This window comes from Hordeum vulgare, chromosome 2H (genome assembly GCF_904849725.1).
Source record: "Hordeum vulgare subsp. vulgare chromosome 2H, MorexV3_pseudomolecules_assembly, whole genome shotgun sequence".
In the NCBI taxonomy this organism is placed as follows: Eukaryota; Viridiplantae; Streptophyta; class Magnoliopsida; order Poales; family Poaceae; genus Hordeum; species Hordeum vulgare.
In genome coordinates, this window is record NC_058519.1 from 202,051,092 (window position 1) to 202,064,959 (window position 13,868).

Below are 13,868 nucleotides of genomic sequence, written 5' to 3' on the forward strand. Positions count from 1 at the left end.
AGGAGGATACATGAGGTTGAGATTTCCACCATGCTTGCTAATTATACCTTCAAGGGTGGAACTCCTAAGAAACTAGGTGATCCCGGTGTGCCCACTATACCTTGCTCCGTTAAATGTAACTACGTGAGAACTGCTTTATGCGACCTTGGAGCCGGTGTTAGTGTTATGCCTCTCTCTCTCTTTATCGTAGACTTGAACTGGATAAGTTGACACCCACTGAAATCTCTCTGCAAATGGCCGACAAATCAACTGCTTTCCTTATCGGCATTTGCGAGGATGTGCCTGTTGTGGTTGCCAATGTCACTATCTTAACAGACTTTGTTATCTTGGATATTCCCGAGGACGATGCCATGGCGGTCATCCTCGGAAGACCCTTTTTAAACACTCCAGGGGCTGTTATAGATTGCAACAAAGGCAATGTCACTTTCCATGTCAACGGTAATGAGCATACGGTGCACTTTCCGAAGAAACAATATCGAGTACATTGCATCAATGCTATCGAAAAGACTTCAACGATTCTTATTGGGAGCTTTGAATGCCCTATTCGTCCTGTCAAGATGAAGTATGATTTGCTTGTTGGGGACATACACATCCCCATTCAGGTGACCTAGTGACTATTCGAGAATTCTCCGTTCTCTTGTGCGATTCGAAAAGGTTTGTCAAACAGGATTGATCAACCTCACTGACAGATTTCTTTAGATGACCATGGGATGGATGAATCGAGGAGTCACGAACCTCTGTTCCAAGATTTCACCTTCGGTTGCTTAGAAGAAAAATGATAGATTTAGATTAGTTTTCCATGTTTTATGTTTTAGCGTCCGGTAGAAAAGTACCCCGAAAATAGAAGTTCTCCGAACGTCCTGAAAATCAAGTATGATTCTTTCTGGAATTTTTGAAAAATTCTGAGATAAAGAGCTTGTCTCGGGATGCACCAGTGGGCCACAAGCCCTGACGGCGTGGGCACCCCCCTGGCCGCGCCACCCAGGCTTGTGGGGCTCACAGGCACCCCGTCCACTCATTATTGCTCTCATTTGGTTCTCCTACCTCCAGAAAAAATCGTTTCGCAGCTCAAACACGTGTTCTTGCTCCTCTTGTTGGGATTTTCGATCTCTTTGCTCAAATCACCATTCTCCGAACTGTTTTGGGGAAATTACTCCTTGGTAAGTGACTCCTCCATTGGTCCAATTAGTTTTTGCTCTAGTGCCTTATACTCCATGTATTTTTGCTGCCTTGGTGACCATGTTCTTGAGCTTTGCATGCAAATTTTAGCTGGTCCCAAGTAGTTTTGATGCGTAATATGGTCTCTAGGCACTTGTGGGAGTAGTTGCTACTTGTTTAGTTGAGCCTTGTTCACTTTTCCTTTGGGTCACTCAAAATTTCAGAAAAGGAAGATGTTCAGGAGAAACTTTCATGGTGGTTCCTCAAGCAAGAGAGGTCCCCGTCTTGTGATTCGGGAGCCTGGTCCTTACCAACCAAGGGATGCGCAAGTACAACCATGTGAATGGCCTTCTAATGAATTTATGATTGAGGCAGGTTTCAAAGATGAGTTTGATGCACTTGTTCACAACGTCGGACTCGAAGAATTCATCTCTGATAAATGTGAACAGTATGTTGCTCTCACTGCCTCTTTTGTTCGTAGGTTCAAATTTTCAGCTACCCGTGAGACATCGGTACTGTTTGATCTCTATGATAAATCGTATACCATGGATTTAGAGGATTTCAATAGAATTTGCAAAATACCTATTTGGGGTAGCCTCAATGATCCTCCTAAATCTTCGGTTAGAGATTTTTGCTCTCGTATTATTGTTGGAGAAATTAGAGACATTACGCAAGCTACCATGGGGAGTATTCATTTTCCTGCCTTGCATTACTTTGCCCTCTTCATAGGCACATGCATTAATGGCAAGATTGAGCATTGTCACCTCTGCGCACCCGACCTTAGTATCCTTAAGAGCGTAGTGACGGGTGACAAAAGCTTCAACATGGGAGCTATTATAGCAAGGAGGCTGAATAAGAATGCTATTGAAGGGGATTTCTTTGGTGGGATCTATGCCACTCGCATAGAAAATTTTCTTGGAGTACCCATCCGCGAAGGAGATCCCCCGCTCCATACAGCCTTCCTTGACCGCGTCGCTTTGACACGCTACCAGTTCCTTGAGAGGGATGATGAATCCCTCCTATACCGTTTGATATTTAACCGACAATGTGTTTTCCATATTACCCTTCCTGCTCCTGCCTTCTTTGACATTCAGGTAAAACGGAGATATTACATAACCAGAGGAGAGGCAGAGGAGTATGAGAGGGAGGCAAAGGTTGCTCGTCTCCGTGAGGCAGCTATTCAGGCAGTGGCTGCAGCGCTCCCGTATAACCCCCATTATGATTTTGGATTTCGCCAGGACCATCCTTGGGACTAGACCAACTTAGGCCAAAAGCCTAAGCTTGGGGGAGTACGTGTTCTCACCGACATTACATTCTTGCTTATGCTTTCACTTTGTTAGCCGGTATTCACACTTTGCCACAGTATCATCCATGCTAGTTTATTTCCTTTTTCTCGTTTTCTTTTCGTGTGTCTGTCTCGTTTGAGAAAAACCAAAAATATTTCATTTTTCTTCTTTTGCTTGTTGGGAGCATTCCCGTGTAAATAGTTTTTATTTTCTTTGGGTCAAGTTAGAAGATATTGGTTACAATGTTTAGTGGCTCCTGCATGCATACCTGTTTAGCTTTCGAAGAGCCATATTACTTTGTCTTCTCCTTTGTGTTTGCCTGCAGATTCCAGCGTAGTCCAATGCACGAGCACACTTATTATTGTTCACATCGTTCGGTCGTGCAAGTGAAAGGCAATAATGACGATATATGATGAAGTGACTGAGCCTGGAAAAGCTGGTATGAACTCGATCTATTTTGTTTTTGTAAATATGACTAGCTCATCATGCCTGATTCAGCTTTGTTGTGAGAGAAACGTGTTTGCAATGACAACTTAGAGATCATATTGGCTTATGCCATGCTTATTTAGCTAGGAGCTTATAATGGTTTGTCTTGGATGCCCACATGAATGTTGAGATGACTATGATGTAGTATGATAGGATGGTATCCTCCTTTTAATGATTCAAGTGGCTTGACTTGGCGCATTTTCACGCATGTAGTTGAAACAAAATCAACATAGCCTCTATGATGTTCATGTTCATGGTGATTTATATCCTACTCATGCTTGCACTCAATGTTAGTTAATCTCAATGCATTTTGATGACTGTTGTCGCTCTCTAGTTGGTCGCTTCCCAGTCTTTTGCTAGCCTTCACTTGTACTAAGCGAGAATACTGCTTGTGCATCCACTCCCATAAACCCAAAGTTGTTCCATGTGAGTCCACCATACCTACCTATATGCGGTATCTACCTGCCGTTCCAAGTAAATTTGCATGTGCCACTCTCTAAACCTTCAAGAAATAATCTGTTTTGCATGCCCGAACCGCTCATGTGGTGACAGGGGGCTATTGGTATAATCCATGCTAGGCGTGTTATCCTCGATATGTGTTTAATCACTATCATTCATGAGAAAGGGGTCGGTAATTGGAATTCCCAGTTCCATGCTCAAATCGGAAAGATAATTGCAAACAAAACTCCCCCAAGATTGATGTTGGTATGGACGGTATCCGAGGATTCGACTAGCCGTGGAGTGTGATTGATTGGTGGTGGGGGAGTCAAAAATTTACTTTTCTGTTTGGGAACCTCCTATAGCATGTGTAGCGTGGAAGATGTTGAGAACTCTTAGTCATTGCGTTGACAATGAAAGCATGCCACCCAAAATTATTATCTCTGTTTTAAAAGCTTGAGCTCTGGCACCTCTGCAAATCCATGCTTCGCTCTGCGAAGGGCCTGTCTATTTATGTTCCTGTTGAGTCATCCTCCTCTTACAAAAGCACCAATTAGAGAGCACATGTGTCATTTTTATGCTTTGCTTTTAACTTTGTTGAGTATGACTCTGACTGGATCTTCCTTGCCATGAATTACAATGTTTAGTCAGCCCTTGGTCTTTGAAGGTGCTCTACATTTATGTTTTGCGGTCTCAGAAAGAGCTAGCGAGATACCATCTGTTCGTACTGCTTCATATTGTTTTGATTGAAGTGTTGACGTTTGAGACTTATTATTATTTGCTCGCTAGCTGATTATGCCATTGATATGAGTTTACCGTGAGACCTAAATGTCATTTGCTTATTTGGTTTGCTTGTGATCTTGCTGAAATTCTGGTTATGAGTTAGACATAGTTGCAACCACAAGATCAAACAGAGTTTGTCAAAGTTTTTCTTTTGTCTCTTTCAGTTTGTCAACTGATTTTCTTGAGGACAAGCAAGGCTTTAAGCTTGGGGGAGTTGATACGTCTCTGTCATATCTACTTTTCCGAACTCTTTTGCCCTTGTTTTGGACTCTAATTTGCATGATTTGAATGGAATTAACCCGTACTAACGTTGTTTTCAGCAGAATTGCCATGGTTTTGTTTTTGTGCAGAAATAAAAGTTCTCGGAATGTCCTGAAAATTTACGGAGCGAGAGAAACGAAAAACAAAAGAAATCAACATGATTCAGGGGTCAGACCAAGCGAGAGTATATATAATGATTTTTTCAGACCAGAAGGAGTACCCCGCACGAAAACGGAGTCCGGGAGGCGCACGAGGTGGCCACAAGCCCTCACGGCGCGGCCAGGGGGTGGGCTCGTCCCGTGCAGGCTTGTTGCCTCCTCGCGCACTTTCCGGACTACTTCCAATTTTTGTATTTTTTCAAAAATTCCAAATCGGAGAAAATTTCCTACTGGAAAAGTTTTGGACTCTGTTTTCTTACTGAATCACATACCTCTTCGTTTTCGGAGTCTGAAACAGGCTGATAAATGTCCCTTAGGTATTCTTCTCGAGTTATGGTATTGATAATATTGCTTTCAATATTTATGGGAGTACCTGAGATATAATGCTTGATTCTCTACCCATTTACAACTCTCGGACAATTACCTTCCGTGTTGTTAATCTTGATAGCACCGGAACGATATACTTCCTCAACAACATAGGGACCTTCCCATTTAGAGAGAAGCTTGCCTGCAAAGAATCTTAAACGAAAGTTATATAGCAAGACATAATCACCTACATTGAACTCACGCTTCTCTATCCTCTTATCATGCCACCTGTTAACCTTCTCTTTGAACAACTTGGCAATCTCATATGCCTGAGTTCTCCATTCATCAAGCGAGCTAATGTCAAATAACATCTTCTCACCGGCAAGTTTGAAATCAAAGTTGAGCTCTTTGATTGCCCAATAAGCTTTATGCTCTAGCTCAAGAGGTAAATTACATGCTTTACCGTACACCATTTTGTACGCAGACATGCCCATGGGATTCTTATAGGCAGTTCTATAAGCCCACAGTGCATCATCGAGCTTCTTAGGCTAATTCTTTCTAGACCTGTTGACAGTCTTTTGCAGAATTAGTTTAATCTCTCTGTTTCTTAGCTCTACTTGACCACTAGACTGAGGATGATAGGGAGAAGCAATTCTATGGTTGACATCGTACATAGCAAGCGTTTTACGGAAAGCACCATGAATGAAGTGTGAACCATCGTCGGTCATTAGATATCTAGGGACTCCAAATCTAGGGAAAAGAACTTCTTTAAGCATCCTGATAGAAGTGTTGTGATCAGCACTACTAGTGGGGATAACTTCTACCCACTTAGTGACGTAATCAACAACAACTAGGATATTAGTATACCCGTTGGATTTTGGAAAAGGTCCCATGTAATCAAAGCCCCTGACATCAAATGGTTCAATGACAACTGAATAGTTCATAGGCATTTCCTGACGTTTGCTAATATTACCTATTCTTTGACATTCGTCACAAGACAAGACAAACTTACGGGCATCCTTGAAGAGAGTGGGCCAATAGAAACCTGATTGCAATACCTTGTGTGCAGTTCTATCTCCCGCATGGTGTCCTCTGTAGGCCTCAGAGTGACACTTCTATAGGATCTGTCCCTGTTCATGTTCACGTACACAACGTCTAGTAAGACCATCTACTCCTTCCTTATAAAGGTGATGATCATCCCAAAAGTAGTGTCTCAAGTCAAAGAAGAATTTCTTCTTTTGCTGGTACGTGAAACTAGGTGGTATATATTTGGCAACGATATAGTTTGCATAATCAGCATACCACGATGCACTACGAGAAGCATTGATGACATTCAGTTTCTCATCGGGAAAGCTATCATCAATAGGTTGTGGGTCATTAAGAACGTTCTCCAACCTAGACAAGTTATCTTCTACGGGGTTATCAGCACCCTTCCTGTCGACAACGTGCAAATCAAATTCTTGTAGCAAGAGAACCCATTTGGTAAGTCTAGGTTTAGCGTCCTTCTTCTCCATGAGGTACTTAATAGCAGCATGATCAGTGTGAATAGTGACTTTGGAATCAACTATGTAAGACCTGAACTTTTCACATGCAAACACGACTGCTAAAAATTCCTTCTCCGTAGTAGCATAGTTTCTCTGGGCACTGTCTAGAGTTTTACTAGCGTAGTGAATAACATTCAACTTCTTATCGACTCTTTGCCCTAGAACAACACCAACAGCATAATCACTAGCATCACACATGATTTCAAAACGTAAGTTCCAATCAGGTGGTTGAACAATATGTGCAGTTATCATAGCCCTCTTAAGTATTTCGAAGGCTTCCTCACAATCATCGTCAAAAACAAAAGGAATATCCTTTTGTAAGAGATTGGTAAGAGGCCTAAAAATCTTAGAGAAGTCTTTAATGAACCTTCTATGGAAACTAGCATGACCAAGGAACTTCTTATACCTTTGATATCTGTGGGGTATGGCATTTTCTCGATTGCATCAACCTTAGCCTTATCAACTTCAATACCTCTTTCAGAAATTTCGTGTCCTAAAACGATGACTTCATTAACCATAAAGTGGCACTTCTCCCAATTCAAGACAAGATTGGTGTCTTTACATCTCTGTAAGACTCGATCAAGGTTGCTGAGGCAATCATGAAAGGAAGACCCGTAAACGGAGAAGTCATCCATGAAAACCTCGACAATCTTTTCACAAAAGTGAGAGAATATAGCCATCATACATCTTTGAAAGGTGGCAGGTGCATTACATAAGCCAAAAGGCATACGTCTGTAAGCAAAGGTACCGAAAGGGCAGGTGAAAGTGGTTTTCTCCTGATCAGATTGTGCAACTTGTATTTGGGAGAAACCAGAATAACCGTCTAGAAAGCAGAAGTGTGTGTGTTTAGACAGCCTTTCTAGCATTTGGTCGATAAAAGGCAGAGGGTAATGATCTTTCCTAGTGGCCTTATTCAATTTCCTAAAATCGATCACCATCCTATAGCCAGTAAATCCTGTGTGGGATCAATTCATCCTTATCACTAGGGACAATGGTAATGCCTCCCTTCTTAGGGACGCAATGCACCGGACTCACCCCTCGCTATGAGCAACAGGATAGATAATACCCACTTCCACGAGCTTTAGTATTTCTTTCCTTACTACTTCTTTCATCTTAGGATTCAATCTCCTTTGATGATCAACAACTAGTTTGAAATCAAGATCGGTTTTAATCTTGTGCTGGCATAGAGTGGGACTAATGCCCTTAAGATCATCAAGAGTATATCCTATAGCAGCACAGTGCTTCCTCGGAGTTTTGAGTAACTTCTTTTCTTCATGCTCTGAGAGGCTAGCACTAATAATAACATGATATATCTCTTTTTCATCCAGATAAGCATACTTAAGAGTATCTGGCATCTGTTTAAGCTCGAACACAGGATCACCCTTTGGTGGCGGTGGATTCCCAAGCAGTTCAACAGGAAGATTATTCTTAAGGATGGGATATTGTTGTAAGACAACTCTATTTATCTCATCCGTTTCATCCATATGCATATCATTTTCATGCTCAAGCAAGTATTGCTCTAAGAGATCAGTAGGAGGCACAGCAATAGAAGCTATGGCAATAATTTCATCCTTACTAGGAAACTCCTTTTCATGAGGTTGTCTACCAAACTTGGAGAAATTGAACTCATGTGACACACCTTCAAAGCCAACAATGACAGTTTGCTTCTCACAGTCAATATGAGCATTGACGGTATTGAGGAAGGGTCTGCCAAATATGATGGGACAAAAGCTATCTTGAGCGGTAGCAAGATCGAGGAAATCAGCAGGATACTTCGTTTTACCACACAATACTTCAACATCCCTAACAATTCCCACACGGCAGATAGAATCTCTATTGGCAAGCTGAATAGTGACATCAATAGGCTCTATCTCAATAGGTGCAATCTCATCTTTGATTTCATCATATAAGGATTGAGGTATTGCACTAACACTAGCACCCACGTCACATAAACCATGATAACAATGATCTCCTATCTTAACAGAAACCACAGGCATGCCAACAACAGGCCTATGTTTGTCTCTAACGTGAGGTTTAGCAATTCTAGCAGCATCTTCACAGAAGTGAATATTATGTCCCTCAACATCGTCGGACAGAAGATCTTTGATAATAGCAATGCTAGGTTCAACTCTAATTTGCTCAGGGGGTGTAGGTGTTTTAATATAGCCTCTATGTATCACAGTTGAAGCTTTAGAATGATCCATTATCCTAAGAGGGAAAGGTGGTTTCTCAATGTAAGCATTGGGAACCACAGGATCATTATAGGCAATTACTCTCTCTTCAACTGGAGTGGGTTTAACTACATTGACTTCTAAAAGAGGATGATATTTAAACCACTTCTCTTTGGGGAGATCAATATGAGCAGCAAAAGATTCACCCAATGAAGCTACTATCTCAGAGTCAAGTCCATACTTAGCGCTAAAGTCACAAAAAGTATTTGTCTCAACAAAGGATTTAACGCAATCAAACGTGAAATTCATACCTGACTCCTTACCTTCTTCAAGCTCCCAATCTTCAGAGTTGTGTTTAATTCTCTCCAATAAATTCCATTTGAACTCAATATCTCTCTTCATAAAAGAACCAGTACAAGAAGTGTCAAGCATGGTGCGATCATCATGAGAAAACTGAGCATAGAAGTTCTGAATGATAATTTCTCTCGAGAGCTCATGATTGGGGCATGAATATAACATTGATTTAAGCCTCCCCAAGCTTGAGCGACGCTTTCTGTGTCATGAGGCCAAAAATTATAAATATAATTCCGATCACGATGTACTAAATGCATAGGATAAAGTTTTTGATGAAATTCCAATTTCAACCGATTGTAGTCCCATGATCCAGTATCATCACATAGCCTATACAATGTCAACGCCTTATCCTTCAAAGATAAAGGAAAGGCCTTATTCTTGACCTTATCCTCGGGCAAACCTGCAAGCTTAAATAAACCACAAACTTCATCTACATAGATTAGATGCAAGTCTGGATGTGATGTTCCATCTCCTCTAAAAGGATTAGCCAGCAGTTTCTCAAGCATACCCGAAGGAAATTCAAAGCAAATATTTTCAGTAGGTGCATCAGGTTGAGGAGCAACTCTTTGTGCTTCCATTCGAGATGAAGATACCCCGAACAATCCCCTCAAAGGATTAGTAACAATAGTGACAAGTGACAACAAATTTCAGTACACTATATGAATGTTTCACTACCAAGTTCCACTTACCAAAGGCGCTTCACTCCCCGGCAACGACGCCAGCAAAGAGTATTGATGACCCACAAGTATAGGGGGTCAATCTTAGTCCTTTCGATAAGTAAGAGTGTCGAACCCAACGAGGAGCAGAAGGATCTGACAAGTGGTTTTCAGCAAGGTAAAATCTGCAGGCACTGAAATTGTCGGTAACAAGTGATTGTGTGGTGAGATGATTCGTCGCGAGCAACAAGTAACAAAAGTAGCAACGGTGCAGCAAAGTGGCCCAATCCCTTTTGTAGCAAGGGACAAGCCTGGACAAAGTCTTATAGGAGGAAAAACGCTCCCGAGGACACACGGGAATTTCTGTCATGCTAGTTTTCATCATGTTCATCTGTTTCGCGTTCGTTACTTTGATAGGTTGATATGTGGGTGCACCGGCGCTTGGGTACTGCCGTTACTTGGACAAGCATCCCGCTTATGATTAACCCCTCTCGCAAGCATTTGCAACTACGAAAGAAGAATTAAGACAAAGTCTAACCATAGCATTAAACTAGTGGATCCAAATTAGCCCCTTACGAAGCAACAGATAAACTAGGGTTTAAGCTTCTGTCACTCTAGCAACCCATCATCTACTTACTACTTCTCAATGCCTTCCTCTAGGCCCAAATAATGGTGAAGTGTTATGTAGTCGACGTTCACATAATACCACTAGAGGAAAAACAACATGCGACACATCAAAATACCGAACGAATACCAAATTCACATGACTATTATTAGCATGACTTATCCCATGTCCTCAGGAACAAAAGTAACTACTCACAAAGCATAATCATATTCATGACCACAGAGGTAATGAGTAGCATCAAGGATCTGAACATAAACTCTTCCACCAAGTAATCCAACTAGCATCAACTACAAAGAGTAATTAACACTACTAGCAACCTTACAAGTACCAATCGGAGTCGCGAGACGGAGATTGGTTACAAGTCATGAACTAGGGTTTGGAGATGAGATGGTGCTGATGAAGATGTTGATGGTGATGAGTCCCCTCCGATGAGAGGAGTGTTGGTGATGACGATGGTGACGATTTCACCCTCTGGGAGGGAAGTTTCCCCGGCAGGATCGTCCTGCCGGAGCTCTAGATTGGTTCTGCTCAAGTTCCTCCTCGTGGCGGCGGCGAATCCATGAAAAAGCTCCTCCCTGATTTTTTTTTCTAGACGAAACCCTTCATATAGTAGAAGAGGGGGGATAGTGGGCCAGCAGGCTGCCCACAAGCCCTCATGGCGCGGCCTGGGGGGGTGGCCGCGCCGTGCAGGCTTGTGGCCACCCCCTGGCGCCCCTCTGGCGCTTCTTCGGCCCATCATTCAGGAACAAATTCCTCGTTGATTTTTACGGCGTTTGGAGTTGCGCAGAATAGGTATCTCAACTTTGCTCCACTTTCAGGCCAGAATTCCAGCTGCCGGCATTCTCCCTCTTCATGTAAACCTTGCAAAATAAGAGAGAAAAGGCATAAGAATTGTACCGTGAAGTGAAATAATAGCCCAAGAAGCGATAAATATCAACATGAAAACATGATGCAAAATGGACGTATCACATCCTCATCTTCCTCATCTTTGGATGCGCAGCCTTTATTTTTCTCAGTCGCAGGAATATCCTTGGTAGTCCTCTTGGGAGCTATAGGCTTCTTAGGAGCAGAAGATTTCTTGGGAGCAGAATGCTTCTTTGTCATAGCATGAGCCATCATCTTTGACTTCTTTGGAGGAGGGACCTCAGCTGGAATTTCTTCCTCATCATCAGCTTCAACAATTTCTGTTGGATCTTCATACATAGAGGTTTGCCTACTAATGACATGGATAGTTCTCTTCCGGGCTCTCTTCACACCTGGCTTCTTGTTAATCCTAGCTTCAGAAGGTTTAGCATACTCCTTCCTCCCAATTTTTCTCTCTGTAGTCTTCTCCTTCTGCTTCTGGGGAGTAAATTCCCCAGGGATGAAATCAGCATCTCGTTCATCAGAATTGAGCTTGCTTCTGGTCCTGGTGGCTGCCTTGGGCATGCCATAGGAGCTAGAGTACCTAGATCATAAGGGGTCCTCGCGGGACTAGAGTCTGAGTTAGTTTCACCATGAGGCTCACTGAAGTTGTTTTAATTATCCTCTAAACCTCACATCTTGCAACACCAAGCAAACAAGCAGACTCGCATACAAGCAGACAATGTGAAAAGATATAGAAGAGCTTGAAATATAAGCATCACAAAATTGCAGAAGTTTCGTCAAATTTTAACTCTGAAAAAAATAGTTTTAACTGTCAGCAAAATATGATTTCGGTTCCACCAAGTATGAAATTTCAGAGCCACTAAGACACATGTTCTGTTTAAGAGAAACTTGGCACCCTTTTCGGTTTCACCAAAAAGAGAACGCGGGTTCCACCGAGAACATTCTCAGTAACTCTAAAACCAAAATCGGTAAGACCGATTTTTGCAACTCGGTGATGCCAAGATTCAATCTTGCGCATAGCTAACCCTAAAATTTTCTTTGCCCGCCAATCTAAGGAGTTTTTATGCACGATAGAACTTGTACCAATCATGGGAAGATAATGGCAGAGCCTAATTGCATAAGGAATCGGATTTGAGCGCAAAAGGAGATCAAATCCATACCCTAACTCAACGTGGATTCGTTATGGTGGCGACGGTGGTGAAAAATCCATCGGCGGCGATGACTCCTGGCGATGGCACACGGGAGAAACAAGTAGATATCCGGGGACTAGGGCGCGTCAGCAAAGGGGTCTGGCTTTCGGCGTTTGGAGAAATTTTCAACCGTCGGTCTCTGCTGGTATATATATCACTTAGTTGTCGGGGACACGGAGATAAGATTTTCGGTGCCACCGAGTTCTACAACTTTCAGCTGACAGAGAAACTCGGTGAGGCCGAAAAGCAGAACTCGGTTGCACCAAAATGATAAAACCTAATCAACCCTAGGCTTCGGTGGGACTGAGATTTTGAGGTTTGTCACACCAAGATGCACTTTGGGAGATTTTGGAATTCAGCCATTGTTGAGAGGGATCTCTGGGTGCTCCTCACATAGAATGTCCCTAAAGTGCTTGCTAATATTTTGTGATGAAGCATGAATAGAATTTGAGATGAGAAAGCATAGATATCTAGTGAAAGGTACTTAGACATTCTTCTATATCCAATTAGCTAAAATAAATAGAAAGTCAAATAACAACAATTGGATATCCTCAAATGAGAAAAATATGCAAACCAACATGCTCACACAATAAGATGTCAAATAAATCAAGGTGAACACACGCAATCATTCTAGCATCTATCAAGCACTTTGGCGATGATGAAGTCATCTATATATGAGTATATTGACTTACGAGTCAAGTAATAATACTTGATCATAGGTCATACTCATCAATTAAGCACAAGTGGGGTTACCACTTTTACATAATGCATTAATGTGTTCACATCATTTAGGAGACGCTTGATACATCCATTTTGCATCATGCTTTTGCTAGGGCAACAAAAGACCTTCCGTGGCAATGGCGCCAGGAATCCTTCTGCTACGGGCTACGCCAATAGGGACTTCCTTGGCAAATATACAAAGGATTCCCCCGCGGCCTTGGAGCCTTGCGTTGGTGTTCCCTTGAAGAGGAAAGGGTGATGTAGCACATCAGCGGTAAGTATTTCCCTCAGTTTGAGAACCAAGGTATCAATCTAGTAGGAGGATCGAGTCAAGTCACAAGTACGTGCACAAACACAAAGAGCTTGCACCCAACGCTATGAAGGGGTTTTCAATCGCTTATAGATTGTTTGCAAAGTGAGAACTGAAAGCAAAAAAGGAAACAAAGCAAAGTAAAAGCGAAAGTGGAGACGATAGTTGTGAATAGACCCGGGGGTCGTAGTGTTCAATAGTGGCTTCTCTCATGAAAGCAAGTAGACGGTGGGTGAACGAATTACTGTCGAGCAATTGATAGAACCGCGCAAAGTCATGACGTTATCTATGGAAATGATCATATCTATAGGCATCACGTCCAAAACAAGTAGACCGATACTTTCTACATCTACTACTATTACTCCACACGTCGACCGCTATCCAGCATGCATCTAGTGTATTGAGTTCATAAGAACAGAGTAACGCCTTAAGCAAGATGACATGATGTAGATGGACAATCAAAAATCTATGATGAAAGCCCATCTTGTTACCCTTGATGGCAACAATACGATGCGTGCCTTGCTGCCCCTTCTGTCACTCGGAAAGGTCACCGCA